General features: G+C 37.1%; 1 protein-coding gene across 1 annotated transcript in view; it reads right to left on the reverse strand.

Annotated features, from left to right (window-relative positions):
- The window catches only part of LOC136872639 (mitochondrial carrier homolog 2), a 141,651-nt gene that overhangs the window by 45,523 nt on the left and 69,778 nt on the right, over window positions 1-26,350 (reverse strand). The window lies entirely within an intron of this gene.

Genomic DNA, 26,350 nt, shown 5'->3' on the forward strand with positions numbered 1-26,350 from the left:
AAAACATAAGCCAGGAGTAGTTTGACGTATACCTGTTCTGACTAGGCTAGCAATGATTTAGATGTACATCTGCGTGCCATCTGTTGGTTGTCAACGTGAACTTTTAGCATGGCTCGCAGCATAGGGTATATTTCTATGCAGGGGAGTATCTTCTACCATAATGTGGCATTGTGTTGTAGTGATAGGACATTTGATTCATTTTACTGAATCGATTAATTTGATTCCGTTCACATTGCTGAATCGATACAGTGATCCGATTCACGGCACATTAGAGTCACCGCTCCTACTGCATCTGTGTAGTATGTATTAACCAACAACAAACAAAAGAACCCTCGGCTACTTCGGTTCGCGCAGCTTGTTCTGGTCCATCCCGATGTTACCCAACGAATCAAGGACAAGCACACGCGCAACTGGCTGACAGACATGCCGGCTGTCAAGCTGCCGTTAACACATACTGCAAGTAGCTACAGTCAGGCTCTTCAATTGAGGTTATTCTTTCATTAAAGCCAGAAACGCACTGCAATTAAAAGAACGAAAGTAAATGTAAAGTGGCCAAAAGTATTAAGCATTGAGTTAAATGGAACTACTTACAATACCCAAGCTGTAAACCATATTTTAAAAAATAAAAAATTATACTGTTCCAATAAGCGTACACACAGAGGACATAATATGAACAACCCAAAATAACCGTCGAAGATACTCTCAGCTACAGTCAAGTATCTTTTCCGATTTTAACACACACTTCAATTTGTCCAGTGTAGGTACAGTTTTTTCATCACGTAAAATTCGCTTATTTTCCGACGTATCACATCTTTTGTGAAGTCGTCTGTTTCGATCCTTTTCTTGTGGACTGTTTTCTTGCCATCAGGTATAGAAAAATGCAAACGACCCTTGGCCATAGACGTCTTCCCTTCCGCTAAAATACGTTTCACCAGTGACTTTGAAACCCCTGTTGCTTCACTTGTTGAAGCCACTACATTATAATTAAGTTTATGAACTGTTTTCTGTTCTCGTAAGTGAGCAGCTACGTTATATACTATTTCTCTGGCTTGTCCCCTTACAGGCTGTCCAGATTTGCTACCAGACTTCGAAGTAGCAGCTATAACTACTGTACATTTAAATGACACTCACTAGAATAACATGGTACACAACACTATATAGCTGAAAGACTGGGCTGCAGTCAATTATTTCGCTGCTGAGCGGCTTTAGATGTGTGTGTTGGCATACTAGTTGTGCAACTGCCGATACTTCTAATTCTGTTTTTTACACAGTCAAGAATTTAGTTTATTCACCTGGTTAACGTACTCCGTAATGAGTAATGACCCTTGAAGGTCGCTAGGTAACACTGTTCAACACTACAGTATATACAGTACACGCTACACGCGAAGGAATTATAGGACTATAATTAATACAACTAAAGAAAGAAATGCGAATAAAACTGACAAAACAACAAGAGCGCTAAAACGGATACCGAAGTGACAGCGAAACTCTTGTGTAACCGCGCTTCACAGTGTGCACAGTACGGTGGCCAGGCAGCATGTGACCCCCTCCACTACTCGCTATGATGTCAGACGTCCACTCGAAGAGAATGCACGGAGAAGTGTGCTTTGTGCAGGTTCTTTTGTTAGTTGCAGGGCAATACTAGTAAGACAGCAGCAACAGCATTCTGTGCTCGCTGCTACCATCTGGTCTTCATACTATGAAATCCTTTCTTAGAAAAAAAAAAAATGCTAGTTACTCTAATACATCGAAGGTTTCCGGCGACGCAGGATGGGAAAGGTCTGGGATTTAGGAAGGTAGCAGCTATGGCCTTAATTAAGGTACAGTCCCAGCATTTCCTGGTTTGAAAATGGGAAAACTACGGAAAACCATCTTAACGGCTGCCGACGGTGGGATTTGAACCCACCACCCCCCGAATGCAAGCGCATAGCTACACGATAGTAACCGCACGTCCAACTCGCTCAGTCATTTTTGAAAATATGTATTTTTCTATCAGCAGAGGATATTTTTAAATCATCATATTTTGTATAGGCGACCCAAGATGTACAGTAGCGCACTGGTTTTCTTATTCAACATATGTTGGATTAGTTACTGCGTCAGTCGGCTCACTTACTGTCCACATAGGATTGAAGTCTTGTGCAATGATGTGACATACAAACTGAGAGAATACTGAGCCATTCTTCCCAATATAAAACAGGTACTTCTGAGTCGCCATGAGCATGACTCATAATCATAGGGCAGGCTAGAGTCGAGTTTAATTAATTGTCAAATGTCAACTAAGTTATAATACTAAGATTCATTAAACTAATAAATAGTATAACCTAATAGTCTACCTACTTACTAGCTACTTTAGAATTATGTTTTGACTACCTTTTTAACACTGCAAATAAATCTATCTATCATTAAAACCTCCCTGTAACAAGAGGACAGTGAATGCAAGTGGGTATTATTTTCAAATGCGCTGAGTTTGAGAGTCCATTATAGCATACGATTCTTTCAGTGTATCATGGCTCTGTATGTATTGCTTCAGAGGAAGTTCGGCTCCCCACCAATGTCCAGTGTACCGATAATGAACCATGTGTGTGTGTTGTGTCTCACTGATCCATGACTGCGTATAATTCTTTCGGTGTGCCATGGCTCACTGTATGTCTCGCTGCAGCGGAAGCTCGGCTCTTTGCTAGTGTCCAGTGTGGCGATAAAGGGGTCGTGTGTATCTTGTGTCTCACTGAGCCGTGCTTGCTCATGATTCTTTCAGTGTGCCATGATTCACTGTCTTGCTGCAGCGGAAGCTCAGCTCCCCGCCAACGTCCAGTGTTATTAGAATAATAACAGTAAGTTATTTATTAAATGGACCACCTAATCAATACAATAAGTCATTGTCTTCGATGATTTACATTGATCTATTAACTAAAAATGGTGCATGTTTCGCCTAGTATGAAGGCATCATCAGCCATAGTCTTAACCTCGGATTAAAATAAGCACTTGAAATAATATATAATAAGATGAAATTGATTTTTAAGTCTTGAAGAGACTTAAACTAAAATTAACATTCAAGATAACAATGTTGGTTGTAAATATTTTTTTTTTTTTTTTTTTTTTTTTTTACAATGTGAAGAATTACAAAGGTGAAAGTATTAAAATTATTGCAGTTAAATTGAAATAAATATGGTAGTTCAACCTATTCAATACAAGTAAATAAGAGATGTAGAGATTACATTCTTATTTAATTAAAAGTGGAAATGGTACCAGTTTCGACCCCAGTCTGGGTCATCATCAGCCGATTATAACTCGAAAAACAATGCATATGTAAGAAAGAAGTTAACGGTCAAGTCCATACAATATCAGTTGAAGAGGCGATATAAAACTGACGGGGGTAGGCACTGTAAAATTCAGACGAAGTGGGATGTAAGTCAATTAAAAGAAGTAATGCGTAATCTTCCGAGCATCAGCACGGCACACGCAATGTTTGGCACTGTCTCACAATGTTCACGAAAAGCAGAGAACAGTTAAATGACTGTCATGACTTTAGATCTTCAGATTTGGATTGTGTTGTGACTTTGTGCCTGACGGTGTATGCAGTCTGGCTCATTTAACTGTTCTCTGCTTTTCGTGAACATTGTGAGACAGTGCCAAACATTGCGTGTGCCGTGCTGATGCTCGGAAGATTACGCATTACTTCTTTTAATTGACTTACATCCCACTTCGTCTGAATTTTACAGCGCCTACCCCCCGTCATTTTTATATCGCCTCTTCAACTGATATTGGGTGGACTTGACCGTTAACTTCTTTCTTACACATGCATTGTTTTTCAAGTTATAATCGGCTGATGATGACCCAGACTGGGGTCGAAACCGGTACCATTTCCACTTTTAATTAAATAAGAATGTAATCTCTACATCTCTTATTTACTTGTATTGAATAGGTTGAACTACTATATTTATTATTTCAATTTAACTGTGATACTTTTCAATACGGAACAATGAAATTTTTATCTTTAAATTAAAATTATTGACACAAAAGTTGCTATTACAAGTAAAATGGACAAAGCAACAGACTGTGAGGAACAAGCAGTAAGATTGCTAATAATTAAGTTGACTGATTGGCGGTTACAATTAGATTCTGACGAGAATGACGATCAGTCATATTTAATCAAAAAGTAATATTGAGGAAATAATGTTGAAGGTTGGTCAGGAGATCACTATATTCCTTTTCAGGAGACAAAAGACGAAAGTCATAGGCATATGGTAGAAATGTAGAACACATTGATGAGAAGATAAAAAGTTGCAGATTAAAGGTTGAAGAACAGTGTTAAAATTGGACCTTTGTGAACCATCTCAATTTGAAGCGATGTTAAAATCTTGTGAAGAATATGAGTTTATTGACAGTTGAATCTGTAAAAGGAAACCAGAAACTAGGTATTAATTGTGTGAAAAGATTTTTTAATTTTTTTTTAGCAGAGATCATGTATACTTACCATTTGACAAGGTGAAGGTAGTTTGTATGTTATGAATCAAGTGTATTGACAACTGTAGACTTCTTACTACGAGTGTTGTAGCTGCAGGTTTGTGTTGGAGGAGGAGCTGTTTGCGGAGGCGTGATTATTGGCTTGCACAATTAAAAACAGGAAAGAATTTCCACCAATCAATACTTAGCCATCAACAAACAGAATACACTAAATAAGAAATTAGAAGCACTTAAACACCCATCCAAACCAAACCCAAAAACCGAAACTCCGAACACGAACTCTCCAACTTTTCCTAACGAAATCACTGAACACAAATTCCACCCACCCGTAAAAAAATCTCACAAATACGACTTTCAACGAAATGGAAACTGTTATCTTGAGCAAGGGACCCAAGCACAATTGGGGTAACACATCAACCTTCCAGAACATTACAACCACTATCACCGAAATAGAAAACGCCGTACAGAAAATCCCACACGAGCTACGAGATGAAGTCAGATATGATATTAAAAAAAGGCTCCCACAATATATCGACAAAATTCACAGTAACTCCCAAAACAATAACTCTACTAATAAAGAACACATAAATAAACTCAAAGATAAAATAAAACAGAATAATCTACTGATAACGAAAGCCGACAAAGGCAATACCACAGTTATTATCGACAAAGACCAATACATATTAAAAACCAAAGAATGTTTTCAAGATAACACTTTCCTTATCAAACGCAAAGATCCTACTAATAACATACAAAGGAACCTCAAAATCTTATTAAAAAATACACACTTTCTTTTAACAGAAGTAGAATCCTCTAAACTTATAGTAATGAATCCTCAAATACCCACTGCTAAAGCTTATCCTAAGATACATAAAGAACATATTCCAATGAGACCTATTATTAACTACAGAGCAAGCCCAACCTATAAACTCTCGCAATTTATTCAAAGATTTCTCAAAAAGCACTACGTATTCTTAGCTAAAAAAACAGTACGGAACTCAATAGATTTTTGTAATAAAACAAAAGGATTAAAGATTGAACCATATCATAATCTCGCATCATTTGACATAATAAACATGTACCCGAACATTCCCACAAAACAAACAATAGAAATCATTGAATCTAACCTAAAAAGCCACAGCAATCTAAGCACTTTAGAAATAGAAGAGTTCATTAAATTACTTAATTTTGCCATTAGTAACAACTACTTTAAATTTCATGATACTATCTATCAGCAACAGGGTTTACCGATGGGATCTCCCGCTTCTGGTATAATCGCCGAAATTTACATAGACTATTTAGAGCACACATACATCAACAAAATAGACAATATATTTTTTTGGTGCAGATTTGTTGATGACATTTTTGTCATCATCGATAATAGGTCCACAAATGAAACTGATATATTAGATAAACTCAACACAATAGATTCCCATATAAAATTTACCATGGAAACCGAAAACAATCGCAATCTGAACTACCTGGACATAACGACAACTAGACATGATGACCACCTTTCTTACAGAATATACAGAAAACCCACGCAAACCTCAAATACAATTAAAATGGATTCCGTTCACCCCAATACACACAAAAGAGCAGCCTACTATAGCATGATACACAGAGCATTCAATATACCGTTAACAAAAGAAGATCTAAACAAAGAATTACAACTAATTCATGACATAGCTAAGAACAATGGATACAAGAAAGAAATGGTTAACAAAATCATTCACAAAATAAAATCCCAACCCAAAACCAAACTAACAAAAGTAGACGAATCCAAGAAAGATTACGCACTATTCACCTTCAATAATGCACACATATACCCCATAACCAACATTTTTAAAAAACATAACCTAAGAATAGCTTTCAGAACTACACACAATAGTATCAACATCATACACAACGTCAGAACAATCAATAGCAACAACAAATACAACCACTCAGGGGTATACCGTATCAAATGTAATAATTGCGAGACAAGCTATGTCGGACGCACCGGTAGAAACTTCCTAACCCGATATAACGAACACATAAATGCGATAAAACACAATCATTTTTCCTCAATAGGACAACATGTCGCAGACTATAAACACAGTTTTACAAACATCGATAACGATATGCAAATCCTAAACATAAACCCCAAAGGCCCCCTGCTCAACATAACAGAAGAATTTTACATTACTCTAGATCAGTACACCAATCCAAATTACAACATAAATGAAATTACAGAAAAAACTAACATCATCTTCAATACAGTTATCCCCGCTCTAAAAAACTCTTACCTTAAGTTAATTGACAAACAGAACGCGACACGTAACAGAAAAACATCAAACAACACACCCAGCTCCACCCCTACCCCCACAACAACAACTCTCCCTACCCCTCCTTCCCTTCCCCTCACAGCAGCTAGTATGAGCCCAAGAAGAACACAAAGTAGTACACTACAAGCTCGCACGTCAAACGCAACTCGGCTACACCAACAATAGTAAGTACATATTCAAATTTACACACATAACCTTTAGACATTCCTCCAACATAATATCTCTCATAGCTCAATCTTATCTTCCACAGATAAACATAACACCATTGCACAGCTACAAATGGGAAAGGAGCCATTACTTTGAACCCAATTTTACAGACGCCACAGGACAACAAGATTTGATTCTAACATAAGGATACATACATAGCAGAGCTGAACATATTTTAGCCGAATTTTATCCATACATCTGGCACCCTTGTTTTAAAATTGGAAAGTGTTTTATCCCACATGAAGACTAATCTTTTACTCATGCAATTTTACAACCATATCTTTTAACTCCAAGAACAGCAGCTGAGTGTACAAATGTAAATGGGACTTAAATACGAGAGTTGATGAATTGACCAACAAGCAAGATACGAATGTTCATGTGCACGAAATGTTTTTTATATATTGTATTTTATCCTGTACATATATATATTAGTTTAAGTGAAGACATGTTTTATACACTAATTTTAAGACCTCAACATAATATTTTAGACATACAGTTGCAATATTGTACATACTGACATATATGCCAATTCACGATAAGACATGCCCCATTTGTATGTGACTAAATGCACATCATATAACATTCCTTTGACAATGCAATTTAATCAAAGCTTCATCATATAAATATGTATTCATGGTTCAGCTGAAGATGACCTTGTATATGGGGTCGAAACCGGTCCTGTAGCTTAATATAAGCAATAAAAAAACAAGTATTGATTGGTGGAAATTCTTTCCTGTTTTTAATTGTGTAATTCGTCAATACGGAAATGAAGAATATAGATTACGATTATTGGCTTGTTCGTAGTACTTGGAGGGGAGCTGCTATTGGTGGGAGAGAAGGAGGAGAGTGTATTACTGCGCGTATTGTATCGGTGAGGAGCCATTGGAGGGAGCGATATTAGAGTGGGCGTGGCTATGGGTTTATTGGTTGCACTTGAATTAGAGGTGCTAGCTGTGAGGAGAAGGGAGGGGAGTGTATTAGCTGTAGAGGAGGTGGAAATGTTTATTAATTTGAGGTTGAAAATTGTAAAGAATATATTAGTGAGGGGAATTGAATTTTGTAATAGAATTAAAATCTGTTCATATAAGGGGCTTTTTTTTAATCAATAATGTCATTTAGGTTCTTGTCTTTATTGAAATGTTGGTTGAGAAAAATGAATAAATTTTTGTATCCTGTCATAAGTTTACTTTTATTGACTCTTTTGAGAATATGAAGGTCTTGTTCTATTGTAGTGAATTTATGTCCTGTGTCCTTCATGTGGTTGGCCATTGCAGAGAATTTATTATGTCTTTGAGCACTGTAATGTTCAGCGTATCTGGTGGAGAAGCTGCGGCCAGTTTGGCCAACATAAGAAAAATTACATGTAGAGCACTTCAATCTATATATCCCTGATCCAGAGTAACCAATGTCTGCGATGTTAATGGAGTTATGATTAAAGAATAAATTGCGATTAGTGTTTTTTGTTGTGTAGGCTATTTTTACATCGTGCTTTATTAATGGATTAGTTATCGGATAAATCTTATGGTTAGTGAACGTGAATTTAGCGTATTTTGGTTTGAGGGGTTTCAATGGAGTTAAATTTGTAGCTAATTTTAATTTGGTTTTGTTGATGATTTTGTCAATTATATCAGTGTTAAATCCATTGAATTTAGCTATTTCCTTAATGAACAGTAATTCTTTCTTTAAATTAGTAGAGGACATCGGAATTTTAAATGCTTTATATATTAGACTGTGATAAGTGGCTTTTTATGTGAGTTGGGATGTAATGAATCGTTTTTTATGGTTGTTGGAGAAAAGGTGGGTTTTCTGTATATTTGGAAGTCGAACTTGTTTGATACTCACGTGATTTTGATGTCTAGGAAATTCAAAGAGCTATTGATCTCATCTTCTTTGGTGAATTTAAAGTTATTATCCAAATTGTTAAGAAATGATAGTATGTTATCGCTGTTGTTGATTTGTTTATCTATGATTGCTATGGTATCATCGACATAGCGATGCCAAAGACAGAGTCCTTTGATGTTATTAATGATCTTACTGTGTTCAAGATTATCTAAGTATATATCGGCTAATATACCAGATAACAGGTCTCCCATCGCCAAACCTTCCTGTTTGTAAATTTTCTTATTGAAGGTGAAGTAGTTGTTGTCTAAAACGAAACTAAGTAATTTTAACCATTCATCAATTTCGATTTTACTCAATGTGCTATGTTTCAACAGATTGTTTTTTATGATGTTAATAGTATTATTGATAGGGATGTTTGTATACATGTTGGTGATGTCGAAAGAACATAAAATGTGGTTTGGTTGCAGACTGAATTTATTTAGGGAATTACAAAGTTCAATCGAGTTCTTTATGGGGTTGGAGTTGTGAAATTTGAAATGTTTTTTCAGGAATTGTGTAAAAATTGAGAAGTTTTATAAGTAGGACTGTTCATACTATTAATTATGGGTCGAATGGGGACCTCCTTTTTATGAATTTTGGGCAATGATCTGACTGTAGGTAATTTTGGGTTCATTACAGTTAATTCCTGATAAACTTGATCATTTAAAATGAAAGTAGAATTTCTGAGAAGGTTCTTTAAGTTACGCTGTATTTTGTTTGTTGGATCTTTGTTAATTATTACTATGGTGTTGGCCTTATCTGCTTTAGTAATCACAATGTTGTTATTATGGATTTTGGTTTTCAGGTTTAGAATTTGTTTCGAGACATAGTTATTGTTAGAAGTTATCTCATTAATCAATGTTGGGAGTTTGTTTTTTTACTTCATAATGTACGTCATTTTGTTTATCAATCGGGATTTGTTTATTGATAATGGTTTCGGTTTCAGCGATGGTAGTGATAATGTCCTCTGCTTTTTTGTGATTAGGCCAATTATGTTTGATACCTTTATCTAATAGATTCATCTCTTGGTTAGAGAATGCTGTATTAGATAGGTTAATTGTGGTAGGAATGTTCGTCAAATGGGAAGGGGACACTTTGTTGTTTGTATTTTGGTCAGATGTTTTGCGTTTGTTTTGTTGTAAACAAAACAATTTATGGTTTAGGGTTTTCTGTTTCCTATCTAATATGTATGATCATTTAAGGTCAGTGTACCTTGAAAAGGAATTCCATTCAAGTGGAGATCATTTTTGAGAAATGGTCAAATGAGTCCTATATAATTGTCAATTTAGTAGAGATTTTTTCTTGTATAATAGCTTAATTTCATTTTTCAACCATCACAGCTAGCACCTCTAATTCAAGTGCAACCAATAAACCCATAGCCACACCCACTCTAATATCGCTCCCTCCAATGGCTCCTCACCAATACAATACGCGCAGTAATACACTCTCCTCCTTCTCTCCCACCAATAGCAGCTCCCCTCCAAGTACTACGAACAAGCCAATAATCACGCCTCCGCAAACAGCTCCTCCTCCAACACAAACCTGCAACTACAACACTCGTAGTAAGAAGTCTACAGTTGTCAATACACTTGATTCATAACATACAAACTACCTTCACCTTGTCAAATGGTAATTACACGATCTCCGCTAAAAATGTTTAAAAAATCTTTTCACACAATTAATACCAAGTTTCTGGTTTCCTTTTACAGATTCAACTGTCAATAAACTCATATTCACAAGATTTTAACATCGCTTCAAACTGAGATGGTCCACAGAGGTCCAATTTTAACACTGTTCTTCAACCTTTAATCTACAACTTTTTATCTTCTCATCAATGTGTTCTACATTTCTACCATATGCCTATGACTTTCGTCTTTTGTCTCCTGAAAAGGAATATAGTGATCTCCTGACCAACCTTCACCATTATTTCCTCAATATTACTTTTTGATTAAATATGACTGATCGTCATTCTCGTCAGAATCTAATTGTAACTGCCAATCAGTCAACTTAACTTTTAGCAATCTTACTACTTGTTCATCACAGTCTGTTGCTTTATCCATTTTACTTGTAATAGCAACTTTTATGTCAATAATTTTAATACTTTCACCTTTGTAATTCTTCACATTGTAAAAAAAAAAAAAAAATTAAAACCAACATTGTTATTTTGAATGTTAATTTTACTTTAAGTCTCTTCAAGACTTTTTAAGGGCTGATGACCTTCGATGTTAGGCCCCTTAAAACAACAAGCAAGACTTTTAAAATCATTATGCTTATTTTTATTCCAAGGTTAACACTATGGCTGATGATGCCTTCATACTAGGTGAAACATGTACCATTTTTAGTTAATAAATCAATGTAAATCATCGAAGACAATGACTTATTGTATTGATTAGGTGGTCAATTTAATAAATAACTTACTGTTATTATTCTAATCAAATATCATCAATACGGATCAAAATGATATTTATTACATGTAATGTCCAGTGTTCCACTAGTGAACCGTGAGTGCGCCACTCAGCACTGTCCACTGAGAGTAAGCTGAATCGTGTGACGTGAGCTCGCCGTTCCTGTGAATCGATTCACTCGGACACTTGAATGAATCGATACACTGCTTTGAATTATGCATTCAGTAGCCAACACTATTGTGTTGACGTAATAAGAATTTGTTTCATCAACGTTGATCATTGTAAATAACATGGCAGCGTCCTCGCATAGTCTGTATTTATCCAATGCAGCTCTCTAACGCATATTAGGTAAAAGTAGTGATGAAAATAATCCGAGTGATAATGAAAGTGATAGTGATGATGATTATACACAGCAGGAAATTATGTGTGATGTACATAATGATAGTAATATAGGTGAATGCTCAGCCGAGTGGTCATGGACACCGACTGATTCAAATTTTATTCCAACAAGAAGGTAATTATGCATTTTATTACTTTGCATGCCACCTCTTAGTATGTAGATAACAACATCTGCATGATATGAACTGCGTATCGACTTACTCTGAGCAAAATCAGACTAATTTTTTAGAAGTTATATCAATGTTTGTGACAGCATGTAAAATTTTGATATTTTTCTAAAATTTATAACTGATGTACGGTAAAACTTGGCCAACTTGTAATACCAGTTTGAAAAGTTAAACGAGAAAAACATATGAAAGCTGTAACGAGTGCCAAAAACAACAGGTGTTCCCAGGTTCTTAAGGAAGCAAAGTGCTAACACTACATTTAGAATATTTATATATACTTACAAGTAAATTAGGGGATAATATATATATAATAAGAGTTTTGACTGTAAATTTCTCATAATTTAAAAAGAATGTTATTTCTGTATCGGTCATGCCCACAGTAACAAGGAAATGCACTTTTTACTTTTCCGTAATTTGTCTGTCTGTATGTGCACACATCACGAGAAAACGGCTGAAGAGATTTTAATGAAAATCAGTATGTAAAGTCGTGAAATGAGCCACTACAATCTAGGCTGTAAATCATTTTATTCACGCTGAGTGAAATGGTAGTTTAGGGGAAGGCCTAAAATTTAATTCTCACATATTTATGTTATTATTGGTCCTATCAATAAATACTATATACCTAACTAAAGTTATATAGATTTAAATTTCCGATCATTTATGTCTTATACATTTTTACCGTACCGGCTATGATAACAGAGATATTCATGAATTTGTATTTTTATATTCAAGTCCATATCAATGCCGAGCCACGAGAAAATGGGTAAACGTAATTTAATAAAAATCGGTATATAGAGTCAAGGAATAAGATACTACAGTCTAAGCTATAAACAATTTTATTCACCTTGGATGAAATGGTAGTTCAGGGGAAGGCACCTACAATTTCATTTTTAAATGCCTATGTTATTGGTCCTATCGAAAAATACTATATAACAAAAATTATAGAGAATACAATTTCCGATCATTTATGTTTTATTCAGTTTTACCGTACCGACTATGATAAGAGTGGTATTTCAGAGTCAGAAGAAAACTAAATGTGAAAGCCTACAATATCGAAAGGTCAAAAAATTGATCAACAATACATTGAGCATTATTTGTTGTGATATTCTTTGTCTCTTATGCTGCCACTCATCTCCGATAGATGGGATTACTGCTGTTTACTGAGTATAACAGCCTGACTGAATACTGACAGGAAATAGCTGGGGTGTTAGATAACTTTCTTCTTTACCATGCCATTCTTCTGGTTCATACATTTTCTGATACTGCTGGTACGTAACATACTGGTTCATCATAGTATTCCAGCTATTCGATCGCTACTCTGACACGCTGATTGGAATAATCAGTGTGCACATGTAACGGAATAATGGCAGAGGCTCACTTTATGACCTAGTCTAGAATTAAAATTTTGGCCTATTCCAAATTATGGCACCACAATTCACTAAATAACTCAAAATTCAAACCTGAAAAGAGCCGTTTCTTAAGAAGAGCTTCTTTCTCTTTACTTTTGTTAAATTCTACATTCATTTTATTACAAATCAGCAATGAATAGGTTTCTCCTCTGGCTTGGAGGAAAAATTTACTTCCAAGTCAGATAGTTTTTCCCCCCGCCAGTGTAGTGAATTAAGATTTTATGACTCATCGGGTACTCCTATTAAACAGATGAGTAAAAAGGCATAAATTCTGCCTTGGTATTCTACACTATTCCCCCCCTCCCTCCCACAGCAATTAAAGTGTGTTTATGGCTCATGACTGTCTGTGGTCTCATCATTCCAGCTCTAGAACTTTGGACTGTTAGATCGGCAGTGTAGTACTGTTCGTTAAAAGTGAGAAAATGTGTGGTTTTTCATTTGATCGAATATTTCATATGATAGCATTCCTACTGGCGTCATTGTAATGACCTATGTTGATTTCAGTTGGGAAAACCACTCAGTCTTTCTGAGATGTAAAATGGCAGGTGGACAGTGAGTGTCTCCCATTATACTGAAAATGCCTCAACTTTACTGTGACTGATGGTAGGCAAAGGGCCTACCATTACAATGAAAATTCCCTAACTCAGTCTTCTCATAAGAATAGATGTTTGGTGACTTCCCCATTGCGTTTCTAGGGAAAAGTTCAGAGCTATGCAATTTAATTCAATCTTACTCACAATGTGTACACTACCTAACCTAAAATTCTGTATGTATGTATGTATGTATGTATGTATGTATGTATGTATGTATGTTCAGTCCGTCAGCGATGTCGCTGGTGGGATCCTCAACAGCTCTACCATCAGCTGTCATAGATGACCTAGGCATCACTGAAGAGGCGTATTAGGAAAATGAGGAGTGAGGTAGTTTCCCGTTGCTTTCCTCACAGAATTCTCTATACAATGTAGAATTCCGTAGGGAAGCGCAGGTACATCAGCTACTTATTTCTATAAAACAAGAGCTGTGCAGGGAATAGACCAGAGATATATTACTTGTAAAACCACTGTTACTGGTCACCAGAATTCACTTTCGTAAAATATTTTAGTCTTTTTAAACTTGTTTTATAGCATTTTTCCATACATTTAAGGGCATTTTACAGATAATTTTCAGCAATTTTTTAAGTCATCAACATCCGCCCTGTAATAATAGCTATGTTTCAACAGTGCGGTTTGAAACTATGGGACAGGGAGATACTCTGCACAATCAGGTCAACAATTGCAAATGACATTGTCTAAACACAGTTTTTAATTCATATGCCTTCTGTACCGCACAATCATTTTCAGAAAAGTACAGTATTGAGTACTAACATTTGCTATTGTTGTGTTTGTAATCAGTGTTAACAAAGAATGAGGTGGCAGACATGGCCAAGAAGAAACAGTCAAGCATAGATCTTCAAATACAACATAATATTCTGGATGAAGTAGACCACAGCTCATTGAAGAAAATGGTATTGCTGAACAGTTTGGGATACAGATATACAGTGAAACCTTGGAGAAGCAAGTGAGGTTCCGCAATACGAGCGTCACGTGTGCCTACGTTTTCCCCTCTTCTGTGCCTTTGTTGAATGAATGAACGAGGTCTTTGGTCTTATAGTGAAGAGATACCTTTCAGAAAATAATCTGGTTATGGACAATGCTTCTGTTCATCCTCCAGGCCTTGAGGACGACTTACTGGAGGATTTCAAGTTCTTTGATGTTAAGTTCCTTCCTCCCAACACTACTCCAGCATATGGATCAGCAAGTCATTTCGAACTTCAAGAAGCTATACACCAAAGCACTATTTCAGTGATGCTTCAAAATAATCGAAGGAACAAATGTTACCCTCAGAGAGTTTGGGAGAAATCATTTCCCCATCGTGAACTGTCTGAAGATCATCGATAAAGCCTGGAATGGAGTCACCAAGAGTACTCTCACTTCCGCTTGGGGAAAGCTATGGGCTTACCGTGTTCTTGGACGTGACTTTGAGGGGATTGTTGGTGACAATAAGCCGCCGATTGTCGATGAAATTGTGTCCCTAGGGAAGACTATGGGGCTGGAGGTGAATGACGTGGACATTCAAGAGCTGGTGGAAGAACATAGTTAGGAACTGACCACCAACGAACTGATGGACCTGCATCGCGAACAACAGGAGGAGGTTATGGGGGAGATCTCGTCTGGAGAAGAGGAGGAGGAAAAGTCAATGAAATCTCTCACTTCAACTGAGATTCGGGAGAAGTGCAAAATGATGGAAACGGTACACAATTTTGTAGAAAAACACTGCCCGAATAAGGCTGTAACAGTGCGAGCGATGAATCAGTTCAAGTACAATGCAATGTCACATTTTCGTGAAATCCTAAAAAAGAGGCAAAAGCAACAGTCATTGGACAGGTTCCTCGTCAAAGTTGCACGAAAAGAAAAAAATTCCAGTGAGCCAACAGATAGCAGTGATTCCGTTAGTGAAATTCGTGCTAGACAGTAACTCTTCTCATGTCACCTCTCGTCTCCCCCAACAATAATTCTATTGTAAGTGCACTTTACTGTTTTACGTTATATTTCGTTTTAGAAATGGTATGCGAATAAATATTTTTGTGCTGTGGACAAATCGTCCGCGTTTCAATTGTTTCTTATGGGAAAAATTGCTTTGGTATACGAGCGCTTTGGATTACAAGCATGTTGTCGGAACGAATTATGCTCGCAATCCAAGGTTCCACTGTATAATTTATGCACGAAAATTAAGGATTGTGAAAAAATTATTAATGCAGTGACATAAGTTTTTGGAAACAAATGTAAGCAACTCTGTAAGGCTAAGTATGAAAGATATCGAAACATTACTTCTAGAATGGTTTAACGATATGTGTGCATGTAATGTACCTCTAAATGGATTTTAAACTCCATAAAAAGTAAATAAGATCACCAGCAATTCAGGCATTCAGTACTTCAATTGTTGTTTTGGTTGGTGTACTGCTTCCAAACAAGGAACTATCTTCATTACTCATCTGTGGTGAAGTGAACAGAGAATCAATCAATCAATACTGATCTGCATTTAGGGCAGTCGCCCAGGTGGCAGATTCCCTATCTGTTGCTTTCCTAGCCTTTTCCTAAATGATTTCAAAGAAATTGGAAATTTATTGAACGTCTCCCTTGGTAAGTTATTCCAATCCCTAACTCCCCTTCCTATAAATGAATATTTGCCCCAGTTTGTCCTCTTGAATTCCAACTTAATCTTCATATTATGATCTTTCCTACTTTTATAAACGCCATTCAAACTTATTTGTCTACTAATGTCAATCAATACTGATCTGCATTTAGGGCAGTCGCCCAGGTGGCAGATTCCCTATCTGTTGATTTACTAGCCTTTTCCTGTGGATGAAGACTGGGAACAATTGGCCTCAGGAATCTGAATGAGTGAAAGAAATTTATGGCCCGTGTGATTTTTTGAATACGATTAAAACAGGACTTTTCAACAATCTTTTCCCAAGCTGTACCTTAGGTATAAAACATTGGTGGAGCACACAGTAAACAATGCCTAGCTGTTGTCCTTGTGTGTAATGTGGAGACTACTAAAACGCTCTGTCCTTGGGTAACTGGAATGTGCGAGGAATCATGGTGTTTTAAAAACAGTCACTAACTCTTTCCCTTGCACCTACTCTCACCATAAGAAAGCTTAAATTGACAACTTATCGTTTCACAAGTGGTTCCTTGGTTTCAAAAATACAATGATCACTCAAAACAGGCTTGTTCTTCTACCACTGGGTAGATGTACAGCCCACAACACTCATGATTTGAATGGTTCAGTTTATTCCACCAAGCGTGACTAGTTGCCTTCAACCTTTGGACCATCGCATTACTGCTCTCTGAAAAAAGTTTATCACAAGTGGCTTGTGAGAGTCGTAATACGTGCTGCCAGAAAACAATACAGCAACTCCAAATTGGACTGTACTTGATGCAATAAGAGCCATTGCTGAAACCTGGGAATTCGTGCCATTACTTCACATAAAAATACGGCTTATAGATGTAGCAGGTGACATCTATGAAATTGATGATGGAGAAATCTAAATAGCTTCACCTGACAAATGGAATGTTCGGCAAGACTTTGCACACCCTGGAGTCAGGTTTGAAGAGAGTGTGAATGCAGTAAACAATGTTGCTGTATGTGCCTCTGTGGAACCTGATGTAAGTCTGCTACAAAATGTGACTGAGGTGCATCAAAGAGTGTGAGGAGAATAAAGTCGTCCCACCTACATATCAAGAACCATCAACCAGCATGAACATGCAGGCCTAAGCCAGGTTGGAATCCTGGCAGGTCTGGAAATATGTTGCGATGATTTAAACCATGATGTTACAACAGCCACAATTATGGAGCTGTATCTGCAAGAACACGTCAACGCGATAAATACCCAAAAGATTGTCCTTTCCTTTATTCTATTACATAGATGCATTACAGTAGTGTAGATTTTCTTTCACGTTATTAGAATGTGACGTGTTCACAGGATACAACTTGAGTGATATGATATGATCGTCACTAGGTATTTCATGACATCCGTGGAGTGTCGTTAATCTTCTAAATAATGGCGTAATTGGAGTCATAGTTTTCCATGCACTATTCAGCTGATTTCGATCATGCAACTATAAAGTTTAATACAAGGCTTTTACTAAGGATTTGTCAATTATGTTTTGTGAGGTACCGTCTTCAAAATTGATTTTTTTTAACATGCCAGTTATTGCATAGATAATTCTTAACGGAGCAATCATAAAGCAATTGATATGTGTCAAGACTGGAAATCATCCTATAAAGTAATGCTTATGTTATGCATTTAAATCTTCGCAAGAGAAATATTTGAATTGGACCGCAATGATGATATAGTGGATTTCACACGTATTTGGGAATGAGATAGTCTTCTTCGGTGATAATGTGCTTGTATGTTTTCAATGAAGGATTAAGAGTAAGCATGATGTATATGCGAAATAATAAGAAGTATTGAATGATAGGGTCGTCGATATAATGAAATTATAATATGCGTGATGATTATGGTACAATAGTTTGTTGGGAAATAAGCATTACAAGCAATGTAATGTAGTCCTCGAGAATCCCAATGAGGTTAATGTTGAGGGAAATAAAATAGGTGCTCATCATGCAAATATATTGATTGATATGGATAAATGGACAAGCATTTAAAGATTGACAGTTGTATTTTCAAAATAATATTTCCCGAAGGATACTGGCATACTGAATGTGTGAATGGTCATCAGAATATTAACCCGTGATACGGTAATGAAACAAATTTCATGCATTTGTGTGGATAATTGCAGTTGGAAGATCTTCAACACCAAGTAATACCAATGAGAAATGCAAAATATTGTATAACTGGAAATAATGTTAGTGTCCTATGATGTAATGCATAACTTAATACTTACTACTGAGTAGTCGATGTAGTACGCATGTGTTATAGTCAGTATGAGAACTTCAAATCTTTACAGGAAAATCTACGGACTATTCCAGATGCTGTGGGACCGTGATAACTCCAAATCATGATTATCTTTGATGATGTTGTGTAGCTAGATATTTGATTTATTTAGGTGCAACAATTTTTAGGATTCCATGAGTATGCCGTTCCTGTTCTACAATTTGGGTTATTATTTATTGGAGATGAGATACAAGTTTCATTTTGATGTACATGATCATGTCATTATTAGGTTTTATGGCATTGAATGCAGGTTATTGACGAACACTCAAGTTGTTAATTAGGTTTTCTCTAATTTGCGCGATGATTTTTACGATATATTAATAGAATACCGGAGGACAAGATTTTGGCCAACAAATGACAGATATAAATTAATAAATGTTTTCTTATCTTATTCTTGTCGGTGAACAGAACCAAATAATGTAAATAATTAAATTAAATCAGATATTTAAGCCTTCAGCAGATTGTCGTGTTGGATTTGATGAATTGTTTGAGATATTAATTTAACGTTAAATTGATCACCAACGTGTTTCTTTGATTGTACGATATTATAATGCCTTATGTGCGAAGAACATAACCAATGAAAGCATACAGATATTTATTCAGCTGCGTTGATTGTCATATTCAATTTTCTTTACTATCCGATTATGTTGTTACTTTCAATTATTATTGTTAGTTATGTTTCATTAGAAGATGGTTTAATTAAATAGGAATATCCTTCCAGACAACAACAAAAAAATTCTCGATGTTTTTATTTATAGATTAAGAATTAGGATAGTCTCAAATAGTTATAAGATACGTAAAGGAAAAAACTTGAATGACGCGTTCGAAATAAAAAGTCCGTTAATAGAGCAGTTGCCAACATTATTACGAAATCTCAAATCAGATAAAAGCAAATTCTTTAAAATATTCAATCTAAATACACTCACAACTGAAACCATTTCGGTAACGCAAAAAAGTCCCCCTCCACATAACACGCCAAAGCTTAACGCCCCGCCTGCAGGATCGTCCTCAACCCCCACCTCGACAACAGGTAAGAATTCCCTACCACATAGCATGTCAATAGCAAACGCCCCGCCCAACATCTCTTCCCCTCAACCCCCTACCCGCCCTTCACAACAGCTCTTTCATACGTACAACACAAGGAGTAGAGCCACAACAGACAATAGTCACAGTAACGCAATAAGGTCCACAAGATTCTGTAGCAGCAGACAAAGGGGTAAGTGATAATGCAACATCAACACTCACATTACAAGCGCGCACGCACGCACGCACGCACGCACGCACGCACGCACGCACGCACGCCCTTTAATAATCAGATACTCAAAATTTGGATTGAAGCCCCTTTTAACCATAACTTACATCAAAACAATCAACTTCCAATGGAGAGTCTGGTCGCTACAAACAAGAATTAAATATGTCAATACTTCCTCTGATCAAATTGCCAAACTGCAGCAGCAAGCCTCATCAAATCTAGAAGCCATTTTCCAACGAACCCAAGACTTCAATTCCAGATTATCATCATGATTAATCACGCATAATGCAAAATTACAGTCTTTTTAAATAACATTATTTAGAGAGCACAATTCTTAACTAAAATTCTCAGTACTGAAATGTTACTGTATTCTAGAAACCAACGCACTTCAGAAACTATGGCTCCTATATATTTACATCCAATATTTATATTTATATTTATGACTCAAATTTTAATGCCAAATTATAGTTGAATCAATTTTATTTTAACATTGCAAACAATTTTTAGCCAAATTTTCAAATTATAAAAACTGTGTTTTGGATGTCAATATGTTTTAGAATTAAGAGTTACTCCATTTTAACATTGCAAATCATATTGTCATAATTTTTAATGTGTATATTATTCTTGTGTTTTAAATATTGTTATCACTGAAATTAGATTTACATTCAATGTAATGAAATTTGTAACAACAATCCAAATATGATAAACCTTGAGGCAATTGTATAGGCTGATGATGCTTGTGAATAAAAGCGAAACATGTCCCGGTAAATTAGTGTTGTAACATTACAACTTAACAACACAAACTGTAATTTGTATTGAAAAGGTGGATCAAAATAACCAACAAATTGTTAGTATATCATATTCTTGTGATGTCGATAAGAGCCTGATGGTAAACGTTGTAAAATGTTACACACCCGCGAGTGGATTTTCATGGATCTCCATTGACACCAGCCATGGCATACCCATAATATTATTCGAACCTTTTAATCAGAACCACTCATGAACGGTCATACATTCCACCACCCAACGTAAGGTCACAATACATATATAGATGATGGAAAAATGCATTTCCTTGTTTCTGTGGACATGACTGATACAGAAATACCATTCTTTTTAAATTATGAACAATGTACAGACAAAAAAACCCTCTTATTTTGTTGTTATGAAAAAGGGTCTTCAACTTTTATCAAGAAAAGGCTGTTGCTCTCGTCCGCAGGTTTAACTTTCTAATTACCCTGCACGTGTCCCCGGGGTGGTGCTAAGCGAGCAACAAAATACTGACAACTAGACAATCCTCGAGACCTTCGATAAATGACCTTCTGAGGACTATCCCTCTACAAAGCTAGGACAATGTATAAGAGTTTGTCACTTGAATACTGAAGGCAATAGTAGAGCAAAATGCCAAGTGCTGCGTAAGATCTTATTTGACAACAAAATTGATTTAGTTGTAATCCAGAAAACCCACAAAGCAAACAAAGCTCAACTTAGATCAAGAGGATATGGAAATGACTTACTGGGTACTACCTATGATAATGTTTACGGTGGGGCAAAAGATACGTCAGAAAAATATAGAAAACGCACACCTTATTTCTTTTTCTTTTCGTTTTGCTATTTGCTTTACGTCGCACCGACACAGATAGGTCTTATGGCGACGACACCTTATTTCTACAAGTTATGCTGATGGTATTCATAAAGTTGTCACAAGAGTAGGCGAAATGACTGTAGTTAATATTTATAAGCCTTCAGGCATCAACTGGCCTTCTAAAGTGCTAAATACTCACAATCACCCTACAACACATCTGGGGGACTTCAATAGCCATCATGAACTGTGGAAATACAGGCACAGTAATGAAAATGGATACGCTTTGGTAGACTGGGCCGAAGAACATGATATTAATCTTATCTTTGATGCTAAGGATAGGGGCACTTCCAGATCTGACACCTGGAAAACGCATCACAATCCTGATCTTTGCTTTGTCTCATCTAATAGTAGAAGCCAACCACTTCCAGTATCAAAGAAAGTCCTTGGAGACTTCCCACACAGTCAACACCACCCAATTTTTCTTGAATTTGGTACCAGTATCCCTTTAATAAGAGCATTTCGTAAGTCCAGATGGAATTTCCAAAAAGGCCAATTGGGAAAACTTTTCAGAAAATCTGGATAAATGCGTAGTATGGATCCCATCAACAAGTTCAAACTACAAGTGGTTTGTCGAAGCTGTAATTAGAACAGCAAAGAAGTGTATTCCAAGAGAATTCCGTAAAATATATATTCCTGGCTGGACAGAAGAATGTGAAAGGAAAACCTTTACAAAGAATTCTGTGAAAGTAACAATCATGAAATAGCAGATGAGTTGCTGAGGAACATAGACACAGATGTACAAAGTGGACTGAGACTGTTGAATCGTGGATTTCCGTACATAAAGTAGGAAAGCTTCATCTTTGCTCAGAAAACTAGGTGGTGGCACCCCAAGAGATCGCACATATGATGCTGTTACCCCCAACCAAGTTGCAGCCAACATCGTGACCACTTCCAGAACACCACATGTCCGAGCACAAACTACTGCAGCTAAGAAGAAATTAAAGGCACTCAAAACAGCTTGCAAAGCTGAAACTGAATATTCTCTACCATTCAGCAATGAAGAAATAACAATTGCCGTAAAAGATGTGAAACCAGAGAAAGCCCCGGGCTTTCATGGCATTCACGCAGCATTCCTTTTGCACTGTAGCACGTATGTGAAAACGTGGCTGGCCAAGTTCTTCACAAACATTCTGCAAACGGACAACACACCACATGAAATGACAAAAAGTCATAGCTTTACTGAAACCAGGTAAACCAGATGACAAGCCAGAATGTAATCAAACCATAGCTTTACTTAGTATGTTATATAAATTTCTGGAAAGAATGGTGTACAATAGAATATGTCACAAGATCCTTGAGAATAAACAGGCAGGATTCAAACCCAATCGCAGCTGCACAGATCAGGTCCTCTCCTTAGCAACCTTCATAGAAGCTGGCTTCCAGAATCAAGAGAAGTCATCAGTCGTATGCACTGATACTGTCTGGAGGCAAGGTATTACACTAAAACTTTCTACAATTCATCCCAAGCCTAAAACTCGGCAATCTCATCAATCAAATGCTCAGTAACCGTTGTTTCCAAGTACTAATGGGCAACAAGATGAGTTCACAGATGAAGCTAAACAATGGACTGCCACAAGGATCTGTCCTGGACCGTCTCCTGTTCAGTTTGTACATATCAGATATGCCTAAAACCACAACCAGAAAGTTTGGGTATGCCGACGACTGGGACTCGCAATGCGACATAGAGATCTTGAAGTTCCTGAGTCCGTATTGACCAATGATTTACCAATTATTGGTGAATATTTCTAAAAATCGAGGTTGCAGCCAAGTGTCATTAAGACAGAAGCCTCAATGTTTCATCTAAACAACAAGTTGGCCAACAAAGAGCTCACAGTCTACTTTTAAGGAAGGCTACTCAGACATAACACAAACCTGAAATATCTAGGGGCCACGCTTGATACAACGTTCAGTTACAAACAATACCTAATTAATAACAGCTGCCATAATAAAAACTCAAAATAACATTCTCCAGAAAAACTAAGGCACATCATGGGGATCCTCTGCATCGACACTCTGTACTTCAGCTCTAGGTTTAGTTTACCCTGTTGCGGAATATTCCTCTCCATCTTGGATGAATAGTACTCATAGCGTTGTTGACATATGGCTCAACCATACCATGCATCTTATAACTGGCACAATCAGACGTACACCTACTTTTCGGCTACCCATACGTAGCCACATACCACCACCTTCTATGCGGCAGGAAAGAGTACTTGTACGGGAGTACAAAAATCTACAGAAAAATCCTCACCTCCCTGGCCTCGCAGACATCCCAACCATCAGTAAAGGAAGGCTTCGCTCGTGTCACCCACCCCTGGAAACAGCAAGGATGTTAATTGACAATGGGTTTAATATTAATGACTGCTGGAGACAGACATGGCAGATTAATGCTATGACGGAACAACTTAAGATGCCGTGCATATCGTCCAAGCTACCTGGGTTTGAATTGCCACACATGATCTCGTCGGTTCTTAACCGAATAAGAACCAAAGCTGGTAGGTGTGCCGATTTCCTGCACAAGTGGAAGAAAATAACTTCTCCAAGTTGTAACTGTGGTGCTGAAAAGCAGACTGTTTCCCGTATAGTCAAAGAATGTCCTTTGAGAGCTTTCCCTGGTGATCCAGCAGAGTTCCTAGTTTTGATGGAAGGTTCAATAGACTACATTTGTGGCCTGGATATTAGTACAAACATAGATATATACATACATACATCATTTAGACCGTTATGCCTTTCAGCGTTCAGTCTGCAAGCCTCTGTGAATTTACTAAACGTCACCACAATCCTCTACTTGCAACTAGTTCTGTGGCCTCATTCAGTCCTATACCTCTTATCTTTAAATCGTTACAAACTGAGTCTAACCATCATCCTCTTGGTCTCCCTCTACTTCTCCTACCCTATTCTCCACTATTCTCCTAGGTAACCAATCTTCCTCCATTCACTTCACATGACCCCACCACCGAAGCTGGTTTATGAGTACAGCTTCATCAATCGAGTTCATTCCTAAATGAGCCTTTATCTCATTCCGAGTACCATCCTGCCATTGTTCCCACCTGTTTGTTCCAGCAATCATTCTAGCTAATTTCATGTCTGTTACTTCTAACTTATGAATAAGATATCCTGAGTCCACCCAGCTTTCGCTCTGGTAAAAAGTTGCGCTGAAAACAGACCGATGTAAAGATAGTTTTGTCTGGGAGCTGATGTCCTTACAGAATACAGTCAATTGCAACTGCGATCTCATTGCATTAGCTTTACTACACCTTCATTCAATCTCACTTACTATATTACCATCCTGGGAGAAAACATTTCCTAAATACTTGAAATTATCTACGTGTTCCAGTTTTGTATCACCAATCTGACATTCAATTCTGTTGAATTTCTTACCTACTGACATAAATTTAGTCTTCGAAAGGCTAATTTTCATACCATACTCATTGCACCTATTTTCAAGATCCAAGATATTAGACTGCAGGCTTTTGGCACAATTTGCCATTAAGACCAGGTCGTCAGCATAGGCTGACTACTTACTACATTTTCACCTATCTGAATCCCTCCCTGCCACTTTATACCTTTCAGCAGATGATCCATGTAAACTACGAACAACAAAGGTGAAAAATTACAACCTTGTCTAACCCCTGTAAGTACCCTTAACCAAGAACTCATTCTCACCGCAGCACAATTGTCAACATAAATGCTTTTGATTGATTTTAATAATCTACCCTTAATCCCATAATCCCCCAGAACGGTGAACATCTTTTCCCTCGGTACCCTGTCATATGCTTTCTCTAGATCTACGAAACATAAACACAACTGTCTATTCCTCTCCTAGCATTTTTCAATTACCTGGCACATACTGAAAATCTGATCCTGACAGCCCCTCTGTGGTCTGAAACCACACTGGTTTTCATCCAACTTCCTCTCAACTACTGATTGCACTCTCCCATCCAAGATGCCAGTTAATACTAATCAATGAGATATCTCTATAGTTGTTGCAATCCTTCCTGTTCCCTTGCTTATAGATAGGTGCAACTACTGCTTTGTCCAATTTGAAGGTACCTTACCAACACTCCATGATAATCTTATTACTCTATGAAGCCATATCATCCCTGCCTTCCCATTACACTTCACCATTTCATGTCTAATTTCATCTATACCTGCTGCTTTATGACAATGGAGTTTATTTACCACCCTTTCCACTTCCTCAAAAGTAATTTCACCAACATCATTTTCCTCCACCTATAAGCTTGGTGTTCGCGACACCACCAGGGAGATTTCCTTTTACGTTGAGAAGATTTTCAAAATATTCCCTCCACCTCTCCAGTGATTCCCTAGGATCTATTATGAGTTCACCGGAAGTACCCAAAACACTGTTCATTTCCTTTTTCCCTCCCTTTGTAAGATTCTTTATTACTGTCCAGAAAGGTTTCCCTGCTGCCCATCCTAGCCCTTCCAGGTTATTACCAAAACCTTCCCATGACTTCTTTTTGGATTCAACAACTATTTGTTTCGCTCTGTTTCTTTCATCTACTTACAATTCCCTGTCTGCATCAGCCCTTCTTTGGAGCCATTTCTGATAAGCTTTCTTTTTACGTTTGCAAGCTGCTCTCACTTCATTGTTCCATCAAGATGTTTGCTTTTACCCACCTTTACACACAGTTGTTCATAGGCATTCCCCTGCTGTTTTCACTACAGCATCCCTG

The sequence above is a fragment of the Anabrus simplex genome, chromosome 4, assembly GCF_040414725.1.
Source record: "Anabrus simplex isolate iqAnaSimp1 chromosome 4, ASM4041472v1, whole genome shotgun sequence".
Taxonomy (NCBI): domain Eukaryota; kingdom Metazoa; phylum Arthropoda; class Insecta; order Orthoptera; family Tettigoniidae; genus Anabrus; species Anabrus simplex.